At 37.2% G+C, this 18,171-nt stretch overlaps 1 protein-coding gene and 1 non-coding gene across 4 annotated transcripts in view; one reads left to right on the plus strand and one right to left on the minus strand.

Annotated features, from left to right (window-relative positions):
- Window positions 1-18,171, plus strand: part of galnt1 (UDP-N-acetyl-alpha-D-galactosamine:polypeptide N-acetylgalactosaminyltransferase 1) — a 237,148-nt gene that overhangs the window by 24,776 nt on the left and 194,201 nt on the right. Inside the window, exon 2 of one of the 2 annotated variants that reach the window (XM_073926065.1) lies at window positions 3,470-3,676. The exons of the other annotated variant lie outside the window; for it this stretch is intronic. The gene's annotated coding sequence lies outside the window, so the exon portion shown is untranslated. The remainder of the gene's footprint in view (window positions 1-3,469; window positions 3,677-18,171) is intronic. 2 annotated transcript variants of the gene reach the window in all.
- LOC100333085 (uncharacterized) lies at window positions 411-2,288 on the minus strand. Of its 2 annotated transcripts, XR_012392118.1 has the most exons (5): window positions 2,160-2,288; window positions 1,770-1,835; window positions 1,556-1,610; window positions 1,379-1,440; window positions 411-1,261 (listed from the first exon to the last, which is right to left on the minus strand). It is a non-coding gene; the product is annotated as an uncharacterized protein (transcript). The 2 variants fall into 2 exon arrangements; XR_001796114.4 differs by lacking the exon at window positions 1,770-1,835.

Genomic DNA, 18,171 nt, shown 5'->3' on the forward strand with positions numbered 1-18,171 from the left:
AGAAATAGAGACATGTAAAGCTTGTATTGACGATTGGATCAACGTTTTATTTTCACGTCACCTCATACTTCAGTTTTTCATAAATCTTGACCAATCAAATGCTCTTTAGTATCTGACATGTCCTGGCCCCCTCAGAACGCTTCGCATTTGTTTTTTGTTTGACGCACTCAAAAAAATGACATGTTGGCGTTAATTAACTTTTTTTTGTCCACTCGTTCCACGTAACTGAGTTAAGTTACCTTTAAGAAAGAATATTTATTTTAGTGAACTTAAGTTAGTTACATAAAGGTAATGTATTGTTGTTTAGTTCAATCAATGTAACATTCATAATTTAGCTTTAATCAATGTAGTTATTTAAGTTCAGTTATTCTAAAATTTATATTGTTATGTTTAACCAAATAAAAAAACAGTTTCTGTTTCATTAAGTTTATTCAATAGCATTTTAACAGTTTTACAAATTTTCCAGCAATAAAATGATTATCAAAATCCATCTGTATCTTCACTTAATACAATAAGTTAAATACTGTATGTACAATATACTATTAAATTAATATTAATACAAGTATGAAGTAAATTAAAAACAATAAATGATTTACAAAAATAAGCTTACAAAAACATCATAAAATACACTTTTCAAATTACTTTTCATATATTACAAAAAACATTTAAAAATAATATTCTGCCATTAAATGAGTTACAAAAATATACTTAGAAAAATTAAGTCTTCTTTTGTAAACTATGCTGTACTTTCTTTACACTGAAAAAGCAGATAACTCTTCAGTTGTTCAAAGAAAGATTACCACTTTAAAGCAATGTAACACAATCAGCATTACATCATAAATTAGACCAACTATCACAGAACATGCAATAGCTAGACACATTCATCTCTCTGGGCACCATTTCTGCACATTTGCACCAGACACTTTCTTACAACCACTCCCTATATCTAAAAAAACAAACACACACACACACACACACACACACACACACACACACACACACACACAAAAAAAAACATTGTGCATGAAGTCTGCTTCACACAGGTGAGTGGGCTTGACAAACCCCATGTAGAAGCATTCTTAACAATTTTTTGTATAATTAGCACATCTTGGGTGTATTGCCTCTTCTTGTTGATTTGCTGAATGTGTCCTCAATTGTAAGTCACTTTAGACAAAAGAGTCTGATAAATGTTAATGTAACTACTGTAGATTCATAAGGTGGTGTTGCACATCAAGGTTTGTGCTTCATCATGTCCAGCATCCTAAAAATGTCAAGTAAAAAAATAAAAAGTTTACCAACAGATCAAAGGTGAAAGGAGGAAATAGTTTAAGAGGAAAAAGCAAAATGTAAAAAAAAAAGTAAAAAGTAAATGGCTTACTGTGTACTCCCTCACAAGGGCTTTGAGGATGCATTCACACCTTTTTTTCCACTGGTGATGTTCTAAACGACATGAAATGACAATTAGTATTTTACTAAATAATTAGTAGATAAAATTACTAGTAATTTTTACTGTACATCATTTTAATGCGTGTCTAGGCATCTAAAGGCATAGTACCTGGATTATCCACAGTCTCCTCAGCCAGATATGGGACAGAGGCTGAGCTGTAAACCTGAGGGAGAAAAAAGATGCGAGTGAGCAAAGATTTGTAATAATAAAATATATAGCATTTAGAATAATATATTTATAATAATAAAAATGAAAAAAAAAAACTGCAAACTACTAAACTTAAAAGTTTAAATGTGTTAGATGACCAAACAAATAAGCTTACATTAAATATGTCATCATGCTAGATGTCATCCTACTTAAGCGTCACATATGCTTGTGCCAACACCACCTTTTAATTAATATTATATTAGTTATAAAAACTGGCATTAAAACTTGACAAACTGCTTGACACTCATTTAAAATTAGACTATTTCTTACTACCAACGTTTGCAACTTTATTTTGGGGTTAATATATACCAAGTATAAAATTTCACAGGAATGCAAAAAAACTAGAAATTAATCTGCCTTTAATGTGAAAAAGACACAGGAAACATGACAATTTCATAACAGTACTATACACAAACACAACATAGTATTACAAGGAAGTTCATTAGTGATTCAAATGTTGTCACAGCCTCAGTATGAATACATACAAAGTAAAAAAAAATCTCACCTGCGTCCACATTAAGAAAAGCTTTCTGTGCACGTTCTCAATTTGTACTGTAATCTTCATCTTTTGATTCCCATAATATGGCGCCGAGCTGAGAGTGATCGTTGTGGTTTGAATCTTCTTACTTCCTGTGTTGTTTTGAAACTGCGCATGTGCAGATATTACTCCACCTATTGACCAAAATGCAGTACTGCAGAAGCAACACAACTCCCTTTCATTCATGTTAATTAAGCAAGCTGTTTAAATGTGAAAACTTACTTTTTCTAATTTTTTCCAACATAACACTTTTATTTTTAGTACACAAACATAAGCAAATTGTTTAATTTAAACATAGTTATATTCTTTGGACCAACAAAAGCCAAAATTCATTTTTTTGAGTGCGCGCTTGAGCTCAACCACTCTAACTGACAGAGCTGTGATGAAACAAAAAAATGCTATTGGCTATTGGCATTTTTAAAAGGGGAGGAGCTACTCTATGTCCCACCCTCTGCTCGTTTTTCAGTTAAGATTTATGTCAAAAATTGAATAAAAATTGCACATTTTAAAGGAGTTCACGATACCTTTAAACAAGAAATTTCAATACTAAGTAGTACAATTAGGATTTCTATGTAAAATGTATTTAATTATCATTAATATATTAAATAATGTCAATATATTTTAATATTTTAGTTTGTAAAATGTGTGTGTTTTTATATGGTAAGATATAAAGTCTTTTGCCTTCCTAATGTTCTGTGGCAGGTGAATGTACATTTTTGTAAATGTAAATTATTTGGCCAAAAATGAAAGATATTCAACAAACTATTTGCCCACATTTGTTTTATGTGACTTAACATATGACAACTTTGATTATAAATATAGGAATTTTATTATTAAAAGTTTTATTATCATTTCAAAATGTAAAAAATAAAATAAAAAAAACATAAAAAAACAATTGCATTAAAATCTAAAACTTTTTACAGCTTGTCAGTGGAAAAGTTTGCAAGGTTGTGCATTTGTCAGTTGATTTATTTTCCTCATTTTCATTAATCTTTGCAGTGTAAATCATTCAAGCAATCTCCCAAGATTTAACTTGTAGACAGGCTCTTCCAATTTCAGTTTCACTTATTTAGGTATATAGGTGTTATCTAAGTTCTCCTTTCCATAAGGGCATGTTTCAAAGAAGCGGCACAGATTTCCCGCTCTCTCCTGCTCAGTCTATTAGCACAGCTTCTCTATTCCTGCAGGTTTCTGAGTTATCATCATGTTTCAGAGTGTATTGCGTGTTTGCACAATGCACTGACAGTAAAGTTCTCGTTCTGTCCCTCCGCCGGCAGACCGCAGTCAGCCACAAACGAAGAGCTGTCCTCAGACCTGTGATAAGGGAAGGGCTCTGGCGCTGCAGAGCTGTGTGGGTGTGCTTCTGTCTGGGTTCCTCTTACTTCAGCTTTCTGTGGCTGCAGAGGAGCAGGTTCACATGAACAGCGAACAAAGAGTGGAGCATAAGCAGTGAATGAATACTGAAAATACCTTATGTAATCACTGTAAGTAAAAATACATTATCCTTATAATTAGGGGAATTTACCTGGGATGCAACATTATATTTGCAGTCTATGCTTATACATGCAACTGTTTTTAAGAAGTCATGTTATGCTTTTTAGGCTGTAGTGCATAATGTTGCTGTTCATACTTGAAAAAGCTACTCCAATGTGAGATTTTTAGTGGTGCTTTTTTCAGCACTACCTCAAACACCTCGTCTGTGGTTGTGAGTTTTCATACAGGGATGCACGTTATAGTATTCTTAATTTTAATAAATTAAATGCCACAAAAGTGAGTTTTTCCTTAAAACAAGTTTTAATTACCTCACTGGCAAATTTTTTTGCTAGTTTTAAGGAAAAACTCACTTACTTTTGGTTTGCTATTTCTCAAAATAAGACAATATGTTTTGCTTGTCTAGAAAATGCTTCTTGATTTAAGAAGTTTTAGATATTTGGACTAGAATCGAGACAAAAAATCTAAGTTAGAAAGGCATTTTTAAAATCTATTTAGTAATATAGTATTGCGTTGGGGCTGCACGGTGGCTCAGTGGTTGGCACTGTCGCCAAGCAGCAAATAGGTTGCTAGTTCAAGTTCCGACTGGGCCAGTTGGCATTTCTGGGTGAAGTTTGTATGTTCTCTGTGTTTGCGTGGGTTTTTTTCGGGGTGCTCTGGTTTCCCCCACAGTTCAAAGACATGTGCTATAGGTGAATTGAAGAGACTAAATTGGCCATAGTGTATGTGTGTGTGTGTGTGTGTGTGTGTGTGTGTGTGTTTGTGTGTGTGAATGAGTGTGTATGGATGTTTCCCCGTACTGGGTTGTGGCTGTAAGAGCATCCAGGCATCCGCTGTGTAAAACATATGCTTGAATAATTGGTGGCTCATTCCGCTGTGGAGACCCCTAATAAATAATAGTCTAAGCCAAAAGAATGAATGACTGATTGAATGAATAAGTATTGTGTTGTTGTCTTATCTAGGAGTAGTTCTTTAGAACTAATATACTGACACACATGTAACTTCTTCTTTCTGTTTATAGTCACACACATTTAAGTTGTTTGTGTATTTGTGAATTGTTCTTGGATGTAAATGTGTTTCATCTTATTCCACTGTTATTTTTTACTTTTTAAAAAAGGGATTATATTCACTTTCATTCATTCATTCATTCTCCTTTAGCCTAATCCCTTATTTATTATGGGTTGTGACAGCGGAATGAACTGCCAATTATTCCAGCATATGTTGTAAGCAGTAGATGCCTTTCTGGGAAACACCCATACACACTAGCATTTGCACACACTCATACACTACAGCCAATTTAATATACGGCATGTCTTTGGACTGTGGAGGAAACCGGAGCATCTAGAGGAAACCTACACAAACACGGGGAGAATATGCAAACTCCACACAGAAATGCCAACCAGCCCAGCCGGGACTCGAACCAGTGACCTTCATGCTGTGATGTGACAGTTCTAACCTTTGAGTCACAACGCCACCTTGTTCAGTTTCCATATAAAAATAATTACTTACTCCATCTCTGAAATGATTTTCTATTTTGTGCTGATGTCTCACACCCCTCTTACTTTGTAAAAGCATTCCATCAATATATTTTTCAGTTGTCAGTATGCCAAGAACACAAAACAATTAATTTCAATTTCAAGTTAATATAGGCATCATAATGTACACCAGCAGTGTCCAAACACAGTCCTGGTGGGCCGGTGTCCTGCGTATTTTAGTTTCAACCCCAATTAAACACACCTGAACTATTTAGTCAATCTCTTTCTAATAGCAAGTTCAGACTGCATGATTTTAGCCATGACAGGTTTTGAGAAATCGCAGACAAATGGCTGAAATCACAGGCAAATTGATGCTTGTTCACGCAAGTAACAATTACACAGTATGAACTATCAAAGAAGCGATCTGAAAGAATCGCCAACGAGTCGCCGATGCCCGTGAGATATTTGGCATGCTAAATATCTGGAGCTGTCTGCGATTCAAATCATGGCGTTTGAAATTAGTTTTGACTGAAAATACCATCTTGCAGTGTAAACAAAGCAGCGACAAAACGCTAGCCCAGATAGTCATGCAGTGTGAAAACATCTGTGACACGACTACTTTGAAAATCATGCAGTCTGAACTCAGCATTAGAATGCCGGAAACTTCCAGGTGGTGTTGAAGAAAGTTGGAGCTAAACTATGCAGGACACTGGCCCTCCAGGATAGAGTTTGGACACCCCTGATGTACACTATGAAAAAAGAGATGTGATAAAGATTACTTGTAGCAGCGTTTTTAGTATGTAGTATTTTATAATAGTAGTTTTTAGAATATCACATTTGAGTGTTAAGCGACATTAAATTACTTGTAAAAATGATCTCTCCCTTAAAATTTTTAGTTGAATCAAATGAATTTATCTCAACTTGTCAGTCATAAAATATTATGTTAAAAATGTAATTAAACCCTGATTTACTTCTTAAATTTAGTTAAAGTAACTGTTGAAATTGCGAAATTACATCTATTTTCTTGTTAAATACTATGATATGGAAATAAGTAATAGTGCAGCATGGTGGCTCAGTAGTTAAAACTGTTGCCTCACAGCTGGTTCGAGTCCCAGCTGGGTCAGGAGGCATTTCTGTGTGGAGTTTGAACACGTTTTCCTCGTATTTGCGTGGGTTTCCTTTGGTGCTCCGGTTTCTCCCACAGTCCAAAGAAATGGGCTGTAAGTTCCACTGTGGTGAGCCTAAATAAGGGGCTAAGCCAAAGGAAAATGAATTAATGAAAAATAAATAATATAAAAAATGGCGTGTGGATGACATTTCTTAATGAAAAAGTACAGTAAATCTCACTACAGGCCCTTATATATTTTAAGTTGCTTTTCATTCTTTGTTTTGGGGTAAAAATAAGTTTGATGCATCTTAGAATTGGCCTATCAGACCCTTTAAAGTAGTTTTAATTTATGCTTTCAAACAAACATGCTTTTACAGTGGCAACATGATTGTGCATTAGTGCTATTGACTGTAAATTAGCAGCCCACATCAATCTCTCTACAGCAGAGAGCAGGTATAAAGTCATGCTACCTGAGGGCTGATAGAAGAACAGTCTTTGAGCAGACACTGCGGGTGCTGTTTGTTCCTTTGACTCATCCAAATGATGGATGCTGAAATCCCGAGCGCACTTCTCTAACATCGAGTCACATGGTGTCAAGGTTTAGCGAAACACTTTGAAGTGCTTGCTAGCGTCGAGTCAGGAGTAGGGCTGACCTTTGGATCTGTGCAGAGGTAATTTCCCTCCTACTTTGTCTCCATGGCAACTCACCTCCTGATGAGGTCATCTCCCTTATGCACATGCTCGTTCACGTCTCTCCCCTGAGTCTCATCTTACAGTGAGCCTGGAGAATTAATTCAAATGTCAGGCGAGATTTGTTTTGGAGTGCTCGCTTCCTTGTTAACATTTTGTGCATGTCTCAGTGCAGGAACACAAACTGGCCGTGAGGGCCCAAGAGTCTCTGTTTTTGCACAGACGGTGAGTCAGCTGCTTCTCCAAGTACACTCATCTGATTTTGGGAGTTGACTGACTCCTTGGTGATACGCCTGTGGTTAGGCAACGGTTTAAAGGAGCCAACTTCATAGAGTTCAGAGAGTCTTTTCAAAGACTCATTGTTTTCATTTCTCACCAGAAATGTGAAAGATAAATCTTTTCAGACCCAAATAGAGTTTTGGCAGATGACATGGCATTCTGTCAAGTCAAGTAACTTTTATTTTTGTAGCATATTTTACAAGGCAAATTGTGTCAGAATAGCTTTACAAAGAAAACAGACAATAAATGAAAAACAGGTATGAAGTTTCATCACTGTGACAAATTCAGCTCAATAGGCACATTCAGTTCTACAGAATGCTGTGTTTGTAATAATTAGTTCAGTTGAGGAATGATGATTTAAGATCATAGAATGAAAATGTGATTAAACCAAGCCATGGCTGAATCATAAGGGTTCACTTCATGTATATGACATACAGTGATCCTCAAACACCATTGTTTATTTGTTCTCATGTAAATACCATGAGTGTAAAAACCCAGTAAAAAATAGGCCAATTGGAAAAAAAACACGGATAGTTATGTTGCACATCACATGTGTCCTTAAAGATGCGTTTGAGTGGCCATAATGTTTCTTAGTGAGATTAAAGTGCATATTTTCCCCCTTATTTATACGTTTATCCACGCTTGTAATAAATATAAAATCTATGACTCTTATTTTAAAAGTAGTAGGAGCAGGAAGAGTAAATACGCTTTCTGTGAAAGTGGCAGCCATGCATCTCATCTGCTTACAATTCGTCAGAACACAACATGCAGGATATACAGATTATACATTTATGCAGTGCCTAGGGCCGGAGCAAGCTTAACTGTCGCTCTAGGCAAACAACGAGAATGCCTCTTTCAAACAGAATGTTATGCCATCTTCAATCTAAAAACCGTGGTGGCCGGCCTGGATGTTAAGATGATACATGGTTTGTCACGGCTTAAAGTAAAGACCGGAAAGTGCTGTGGATGCCGCCTAGGTTGTCTCTTTGGGGTCTCACTGTGATTTTTCCGGAGTGAAAGAAACGCAATAAAACTCATTCATCGGAGCAGAGCTATTTAAAATTCATGACCAGTGCAAATATGGTCAAAATATTGTGGTATACTTAAAAAATATATGGTGCTTTTCATTATTGGGGTCAATTCTTGCATAATAAATGAGTATATAAACAATTTCTGGAGATAATTTCAACTTAACTAAGGCAGATTCCTAATACAGATACTACAGATATCAGTTTAACATACTGAATCAATGCACTCTATGAAAACTATTATTCATTCATTCATTTTCTTTTCAGCTTATTCCCTTGGTTTATAGTTGGGCAGTTCTACCGACCCCAGCGAAGCAAGTCAGATATGGTAGTGGCAAGGAACCACCAACTCCACCAATTGAGAATTGGTAATTAAAAAAAAGAACCAGAATAAGCCGTGTTTTGCTGTGAGCACACAATTGAATGAAGAGGTAGAGCTGCAGTCCAGTTAGAACAGAAGTGGCTTAGCAGTGGCCTAAAGTGGTATGAGGGTACTTCTTGTTAGAGGTGTCAGTCATCCTGGACAAGTTATGGTATGCAGCAGTGAACATGATCAGGAGAAAAAGTGACTTACTGTATACGAACCAGATCTTTTTAATATCAGAAGGATTCACAAAAATAGTCCAATACTAGTTTGAGGCTTGAATCAGAGTGGCTGCAGCTAGTGGATTGAATGAAGAAACTGATTTACATAATTGATTTTCAAAGTCCTTCTTTGTTTACGGATTGTATACACAAAAGTAGTGTTGAGTGCAGTCTGTCTGACATTGTCCCACAAGAATGAGCAAGTTTGACATTTTCCCTGTTCCTGTCCTGGCCAAATTACCTCCATCGGTCCTTACCTATCATGGCCTCCCAATCATCCCCATCTACCGAATTGGCTGTATTACTGTTTCTCCACTCCAGCTATTGCAGCTGGTGTGTGGTGAGCGCACTGGCGCTGTTGTCCTGTGGCTGCCGTCACATCATCCAGGTGGGTGCTGCACACTGGTGGTGGTGGTGTGGAGAGACCCCCCTCATGACTGTGAAGCACTTTGGGTGTATGGCCATACACTGTAAATGCTCTATACACATTACATTTTATCTGGCACTTTTGTCAATCTGTTTAAGTTCAGTAATTTCACTGTAATGGCAAAGAAAAATTATCGGTCAGTCATTGAAATGCCTTGTTTTCATGCTATTAAATTGAAATGAGTGAAACCTAAACAAAGAAGCTTATATAATAGATAGACTCGTAGTTATTATACACTCACCGGCCATTTATTAGGTACACCTGTCCAACTGCTTGTTAACACAAATTTCTAATCAGCCAATTACATGGCAGCAACTCAATGCATTTAGGCATGTAGACATGGTCAAGACGATCTGCTGCAGTTCAAACCGAGCATCATCGAGAAGAAAGGAGATTTAAGTGACTTTGAAAATGGCATGGTTGTTGGTGCCAGATGGGCTGGTCTGAGTATTTCAGAAACTGCTGATCTACTAGGATTTTCACTCACAACCACCTCTAGGGTTTACAGAAAACGAAAATGGTCAGAAAAAGAGTGAGCGGCAGTTCTGTGGGTGAAAATGCCTTGTTGATGCCAGAGGTCAGAGGAGAATGGCCAAATTGGTTCCAGCTGATAGAAGGGCAACAGTAACTCAAATAACCATTTGTCATATAACATCACAACCAAGGTATGGAGAAAAGCATCTCTGAAAGGGGAACATGTCGAACCTTGAGACTGATTGTCTACAGCAGCAATATTAAAGACAGCCCTGAAGGCAAAAAGGGGTCCAACCCAGTGCTAGTATGATGTACCTAATAAGTGTATATGCACTGTTACAAATGCCATTGGAGTAAAATGAAGACTGAATTTGAACTGTCATTCAAAAGTTGTGAATGTAGGAACTCAAAGAACTGAAGCAATTCTAAACATCTGTCTTTACTGACCGATTCTGTAATTTGCCCACGGAAAAAAGTAATTGGGCTCCAAATCTTTAAATGTTTCATTTTATGAGTTAAATGTTTCATTTTATGAGTTTTATGAGTTGGCTCCCTGGTAATTTTCTTTTTTGTCTGAGGCGTCGGTGTGAAGTTTTTGTTCAAAATTGTAGTAATTAAGCCTATTAATAATAAACAAGTCTCAGCGAGCATTAATTATGAAAACTTCACAGCATGCTTTGAAAATGAATTGTATACTGATGGAAACTTCTGGTGTGAAGAAAAATGAACATGTGTGCTAGTAAGAAGACACCACACGGTGCTTGAGTAACTTATCTCTAAATGAATGTCTTTGCCACACACATACACACTTGTGCAAATTCTTCATGAGATTACCTAATTCGAGAGATCTCCTACCTCAGTATCGGATGAGATGAAGTTGTAGCAATGCAAAGCTCAGAGAGGATTAGTAAGACACAGACACCTGAAAGAGAGATATTGTTCATTTATGTATGTGAGGGATACTCACTCGGCCGATTGGGGACTTGATTGGTCACGGTCCGGTCACAAAAGCCACAGGAGATCCAGCTAAGGATTTACAGGAGTGCAGCGGATCAACCCGGAACATCTCTGCACAATTCAGTCTCTCATCCTGTGCTCATCTCTCCATCTCTCTCTTCATCCTCCCTCCATCAGCCCGCTCATCCTGTGCGCAGGCCCTGAGGATTAGGCTGGATTTAAGAACACACTGTATGAGAAGATCACTCCAAAACTGACTGGCCTGGAGCACTGCAGACGGCGAGAGATTGCCACATCTCGTCTCTATGGCCGCTGCTTCTGCTCACTTCTGCCATAGTGGCTCTGCTGGCTAGCTCCCATTAGTTGTAGTGTTTAAGCTCTAAAGCTAATGGTATTAGCGCGGATCTGCCCGGCAGTCACTTAGTCATTCATTTATCACAGTATTTGGCGCAGTTTGTCTCCTGCAGAGTGATGTCTAAAAATTAGGTTTCAATTTTTATGAAATCATCAGATTAAAGTTAAGAAGAGGTTTTTTTATGATGATAGCGGTGATAATCTGTGTACTAAATGTAAAATATTTGCTGATGTGTGATATCTAGTGTGTGTCTGTAAAGTTTCAGCTCAAAACACCCATCAGATTTATTAGACCTTTAAGAATATTGGCATTTTTAGCTCTGAACACAATGTAGCTGTTTTTGTTGCCTGTGCCTTTAATGGTAGTTCTCCCTGCCCACCGTTCCCACGTGCCTGTCAGAGTGTGCCTCAATCTCCACCTTGGCTGAGTCAGATAAACAGCACAGTGACAGACATGAAGGAAGCAGATCTTACGTTACGTTTGTGAGAAATATGACAGTAAAATATTCCAATGATTATTTGATGTATTTGTTGCGAGTCAATGAGTCGATGAGAAAGATAAGTCACACACAATGTTGTTACAAAGTACTCACACGCACACACAAAGACACATAGAGTGCACACATTTAACTTTGCACTGTTTTTGCACAGCAAATGTTAATATCCACTGCTGTATTGATATCCGTTATTATAGTGTACTAAATTAACCTGATTTAACGTCAACCAACCAGGATTGAAGCATCTTATTATAAATGTACTGACATGCGGCTGTGGTGATAAAATAAATACAGTAAAATTGCTGCTATTCATTACAAACATGCTCTGAATTTATAAATGTTTTAAACTTGTAAAACTCATTCTTGGTCACATTTGATGATGATTGATGATCACAGCGAGCTGAACAGATCTTTTAATCCCGGTTGCTTTGCAAACAACCTGTCTTGTTGATTACAACGGAGACATGGTAATACGTGACTGTCAAACAATTCAGTGGGTGGGGAAACCACACTCCTACGTCACGTTGCAGTAAGCTTTAAAATGGGAGGCATTTGGATCCTATTTTAATGTCAGGAAATATAAAAAGAGACATATTGAGTTTCTATCGCTCCAATATGACTGTGGACACACTACACCTGCACACAGCTCTGTCTAAACAGCTTCTAAAAGATGATTTTCATCATAGGTGCTCTTTAATTGTTGATATTTTTATTGTCTGTTTTTCATCAAATTTTTTGCCTCTTTTATTTTGTTTTCTCCACTTTTAATGTCTTATTTTGCTGTTTGGTTTTGTTATTTTTTTGCTCTTTGATTTGTATTGTGTTTTTGTGGCTTATATCGTGAAAATACCCCTGGTTCCACACATTTGATTTGTGTTTGGAAAACATGAATTAATTAACTTATTCTTTTTTACAAATGTAAGTGAATTGAACATAAAACAATTAGGTGGTTCTCAAAAAACTCAAGAATTGTGCGGTTTCAGCTCATTTTAAATAAGTAGTTTGAACAAACAGCAAATGACATTTTTAGTTTTATTTGTAGAGAAAACTATACCGAATTGGTTTGTTTTTTGTTTTTAATTTTAGAATAAGATCAGGTTATTAGTTATTTACTGCCTTAAAATATTTAGTGGTAACATTTGGCTCATTTTTGTTCACTCGAATGAAAAATTATTCATGTAGCCTAACGTTCACTACTAACAATTACCATTTTGATTTAGCTTTGACTGTTCAGTGTAAATGTAAAAAAATAAGCCGTTTAAATGAAATCTCATGCTGCTCACTCAGCCAGTCGGTCAGACAAATGCTGGAGGAAGATACCGGACAGTTGTTTACTAGCGGTCACAATGACATCACATCCTGTGCACCAGCTGGGTTTCCTGTCAGGCAGATAGAAAGCAGTGTCCATCTGTGGAAAGTTTAGGAAGACACGTTAAGAACTAACCATGTCTGTTATTTATATATACTTTTGTGTGCATGTGAATGATGCCATATTGTGAGTAGAGAATGATGCAAATGTATTAAATGGCCTTGTCTGCGGTGAAATTATATTTGTCAACCACCCACCCATCATGAGTTTTTGCAAAGAAGGATGTTTGTCTGCGTGTATATGCATGACAATAGGCCATATGGGGATTTCCACATCAGACAGGAAACACTAAGACAGTAAGGAAGCTCTCCAAAAAAAGTGCAGTTGAGCGAGGGATCTCACCTCAGCAGTCAGCAGACATAATCACAGCTTAGTGAGATAACTGCAGTGTCAGAAACGCAACAGACTCGTATGTGTGTGTGTGTGTGCGCGCGCATTCAAAGCCTGTTTTTCCTCTCAATGACTTTATCTTCAGCCTTTTGATAGCCTGTATCAGCTCCTCACAGCTGTATACACAGGCTACATACAGTGGTGCCATTGTGTTTGAGAGAGTCATTGAGCAGAAGAATGGTCTATTTGGTGTGCTAGAATGAGTTTACATGTTAAGCATATGAATCATTTCTCATTTTTCTAGTGCATGTGCCACTGCACAAGACTATTTTATTGCTGCGGTCATGCATGCATTAAAGAGACATTTGCATGTCTTTGCGTGTAAGTGTGTTGAAGTTAAGCTGGAAGAAATCGCTCTTTGCCTTGGGTTTGAGCGGCCTGAGATCGGCTGCGCAGACTTAATCTGCCACAGGCCAAGAAGTAGGTCAGTGGCCGGACAATGTGTGCACGTCAATTACTACACAATAAATAGAATATTGATGAAGCTCTAAATCATAATTGAGAGGCCTTTATAACGGCCGAGCTGAAGTGATTGCTAACCGGCTGATTCAATCTGAAGCCAATAGCTTAATTAGTTTAATTCATACGGCCTGACTGTTCCACTTTTCCGATTAAGGTCATCTGATTTGTGCAGCTCAACTTGGAGGACGTGTGAAGCTGCTGCGTTTTAGCAGGCTTTAACGAATCAGAGATGTTAGACGAAATGACTGATTGCTAATTATTATGTTGTTTGAAACCCTGATGATGGTTGGTTTTTCCTTCTGTAGAATCCAGTTGCTGAATGTGTTTTCCATGTGTGTGGCACAAGAGTGGCCACAATGGATGAAAGGGAAAATCTTTCTTATTTCTTAGACATGTTGACTCTGTATTTATGTTGGTTGTATTAAAAATTCAAATGCATAATTGGCATAAGTGAAGTTTATTCATAAACTAATTTCGAGAGGATCACATGCTTATGATTTATCACGGCCAGTCTCGCATTTGCTAATCACTAATCTTCCAATCATATGAGCCCTAAGGCACCATAAATAGCCTCAGTTTTCAGTTCACTTTATCTTCGTTTGGAAGAAACCCCCCTCCTCCCCTATTCTCCTCCTTTACCTGTGATTGGGCGGCACGGCGGTCCAGTGGTTAGCACTGCGAACCACACAGCCAGAATACTGCCGGTCCTAGTTCCATAGGACCGGTGGGTGTTTCTGTGGGGAGTTTTTATGTCCTCCCCGTGTCCGCGTGGGTTTTCCCCGGGTTCTCCGGTTTCCTCCCACCATCCAAAGACATTCAACATACATAACAATCAAGCTTGTCTAATTCCTTGCGTTCCCTTAGCTACAGCAGCAGGGGAGTTCTGAGATCCACCGAGCTCGGGCTCCCTTCTTGCTCTGCCAACGGGAGGAAGTCCCGGGCTCGAGGAGCCCTTGAGCTCGGGGCTCTCTCCCGGGACAGCATGCCAAATAAGCTTTGTAAATCATCAGCTAAGTGTGAACTCTTGAATTAGGGCTCGGCGATATTGCAAAAGAATTGATCACGATATCATGTTTCATATCGTTCTGTATCAATAATTACTTAAAAAATTTTAACAATACATTTAGGGATCCCTTTATTAATCCGGGGTCGCCACAGCGGAATGAACCGTCAACTTATTCAGCATATGTTTTTAAGCAGCAGATGCCCTTCCAGCTGCAACCCATTTCTGGGAAACATCCATACACACTCATTCACACTCATACAGTACGGACAATTTAGCCTACCCAATTAAACTGTATTGCATGTCTTTGGACTGTGGGGTAAACCGGAACTCAGAGGAAGACCACGTGAACGCAGGGAGAACATGCAAACTCCTCACAGAAATGTCAACTGGCCCAGCTGAGGCTCGAACCAGCGACCTTCTTACTGTGAACGACAGCACTACTTACTGCGCTACTGTGTGGCCAAGTTTTAATAGTCAAAACCAAAAATATTTAAACAAAATATCTCATCTTTTTATAATAAAATAAATATAAGTGTTAAAGAGACTGTTACACTTGATAAATACAATGTTACAAATTGTATGCAGTGGTAAAGTTTAAATGCTGAACAATCAAAGCAAAATTAAAGGTAGATCAACATCTGTAAGGTGTCAATAATAATGATGCATTAAACCTCAAACTGATTCATACATTCATTTCCTTTTCGACTTAGTCCCTTTATTTATCCGGGGTTATCCAACTTATCCTGCATATGTTTTATGTAGCGGATGCCCTTCCAGCTGCAACCCATCACTAGGAAACATCCATACACACTCATTCCCACACATACACTACGGACAATTTAGTTTACCCAATTCATCTATACCGCATGTCTTTGGACTTGTGGGGAAAACTGGAGCACCCGGAGGAAACCCACGCGAACAAACCTAAATCTCTGTGAACAAAACACATTATGATAATCAAATCTGAGCCTTCAAATAAAGGAACTAACCATCATTATACAAATACATGAACAATGAAATTTAATTACTATTTTACCCCCTATGCTAAAAACTCTTTCAGAGGGGGAGCTAGTGGCTGGGATGCACAAGAAGAGAAACCAAAAAGCCACTCTGGCAAATTCAGATGTTCAAGCTCAGATGTTTTTCAACTAGGTGTACTTGGAAAACAAGCACACATCACATGTCGTGCGCGTTGTGCAAGTCGCGTGCCTCCATTGGAAACGACAAACCATAAGCTTATTGACACATTTTATTAAAACTATAGCCTCCATATTGAAACTTCATACCATTTTTTTTTAATCGTTATTGACAATGGTTTTCAAGTAATAAATACAGATGCTGAATGTTTACATTAACAGTAAACATTCTTTTTTTTTGCAGTTTCAAATGAAAAGTTTTCTGAGAAATAGCATGACTCAAGAGTGACTGCATGTGTTGACTTAACCATGCTGTAAATAGAGGAGAGACTGGTGACTGAGATGAACCCAGAAAGAAAGGAGAGCAAAAAAAATTTCAAGTAGTGCTACTGGCCAGTGATTAGGCAACATTTATGTGTGTGTGTTTGATGATTAGCTTGATTGCTTCATTACTGATAAAAAATCCAAATTATACTAAGATTCAGTGATTTGTGGTACATTTATTACTTTCCGTTTCATAAGTATTTTCTTTTTATTTATATATGTATATAATATAGTTTGCAAGCACCCCTCCTCCATTTTTTTTTTGCACCAGTGTGGTATAGTATAGTATATAGTATAGTAAAGTGTAGTATAGTATATTTGCCTTAAACCAATACATGTAAGAGATTACATGTATAATATTATACAACCTGATCTTGAAACACAGTCATGATGTTTGAAGGGATCCTCCATAACTTCCTTTATCATTTCCTCTTTTTACGAGCTTCTGCATTTTCATCGATCTATGTTGTAAATTCTGGTTGTTGCATCATGTTATTTGATCATTTAAAAAGGTTTAATACATATTTTAGGTAATATTGTATATTCTGAGACCTTTTGGATTAATTTCAATCATTTTGACTGACAATAAAAAGGTTTGGAATCTGTCAGTTGCACGATCACACATTAAATCAATTCTTGCTGGTTTTACAATGTCAATAAAGTGGAGTTTAATGGATAAACATTTACTGTAAAAATGCTGAGTTCCACACAGTTCCTTCATGTTGTTTAAACACAAATCGATTAAATGAACTCAATTGCTTTTCCAAAACTAAGTAGATTAAACATAAAAAAATTTGTTGCACCCCCCCCCCCCAAAAAAAAAAATCAAGAATTGTGTTGGTTCTGCTCGAGTAGTTTGAACAGCCAACAAAAATGATTTTTTAAGTGTAGTTATTAATAGCTTTTATAATTTCTGGCTTCACACATGGTGTAGTTGTGATCTGATTATGAGGATTTTTAAATGATGTAATCGACTTACAAGTATTTCATTTTTTAAAATCTGATTACATAATCCGCATTATATGTAACCAGTTACTTCCCAGCAAAAGTTACTAGTGGTGAATGTGTGGATATTTTTCCTAATAATCAGATTTTACAGGTATTTTGATATAAATTAATATAATTATTAAATGAATAATTAATAGACCAAGAATTTGTGCCAAGTAACCGACATACATATTGTTTTTTCTTTCAGTTGTATTACATTTTATTTCAACTTTTGCTTCATCTCAGTTTTCCTCAACTGACGCTGATGAGCGAGAGACAAAGCCTAGGAATTTGTGTTAATTCTGATCATTGGGTCTCTCTCTGAGCTCTGATTTGCATGATTGGTCGTCTTCTCAGTCCAGCGGCTTTACTGCATTCCTCAGCCTGACCCCCTGAGAGCCAGCCGCAGGAAAAGGGCCTGGAATTTTCTCTGTTGCGTCCCTCTCTTTTCAATAGCTCTCTTTCTTTGCCTGTTTTCTTTTTAAAACAAATGTACACATTATGGTAATTTATGAGAAAAAGAATTTGTCAGCCAAATGCAGGTTGTCTGAACTACTCCAGTTCTGTTTTTAGTCATTGTTTCCTGCAGTTTTTTTTAATGTGCACATTTTGTTGATGAGTGGAAGAGAAAGAGTTGATGAAACCACTAGACAAGCTTTTTTTTGCTTCAGACAGACAGAAATAAAAGTCCAAAAAAAGCTTTTGTGATCAGTTAGCTGCAAAAATTAATTGTAGTTATTGACTGAACTTGATATTAGAAACTTAACCTTTGGCTCACCCCTTGGTTTCAGACATACTTTTGTGTGAATGAATATACGTATGGACAGAGTGACTCAGCAGTCTAAGACTCTAAAATAGACGTTGTTGATGTCTAAATGATCTGTATTTTAAGCCACAGGCTGGTGTGTTGAAATGGCAGAGGAATTTAGACATGTCCCTC

Source organism: Danio rerio, chromosome 16 (assembly GCF_049306965.1).
Source record: "Danio rerio strain Tuebingen ecotype United States chromosome 16, GRCz12tu, whole genome shotgun sequence".
Taxonomy (NCBI): domain Eukaryota; kingdom Metazoa; phylum Chordata; class Actinopteri; order Cypriniformes; family Danionidae; genus Danio; species Danio rerio.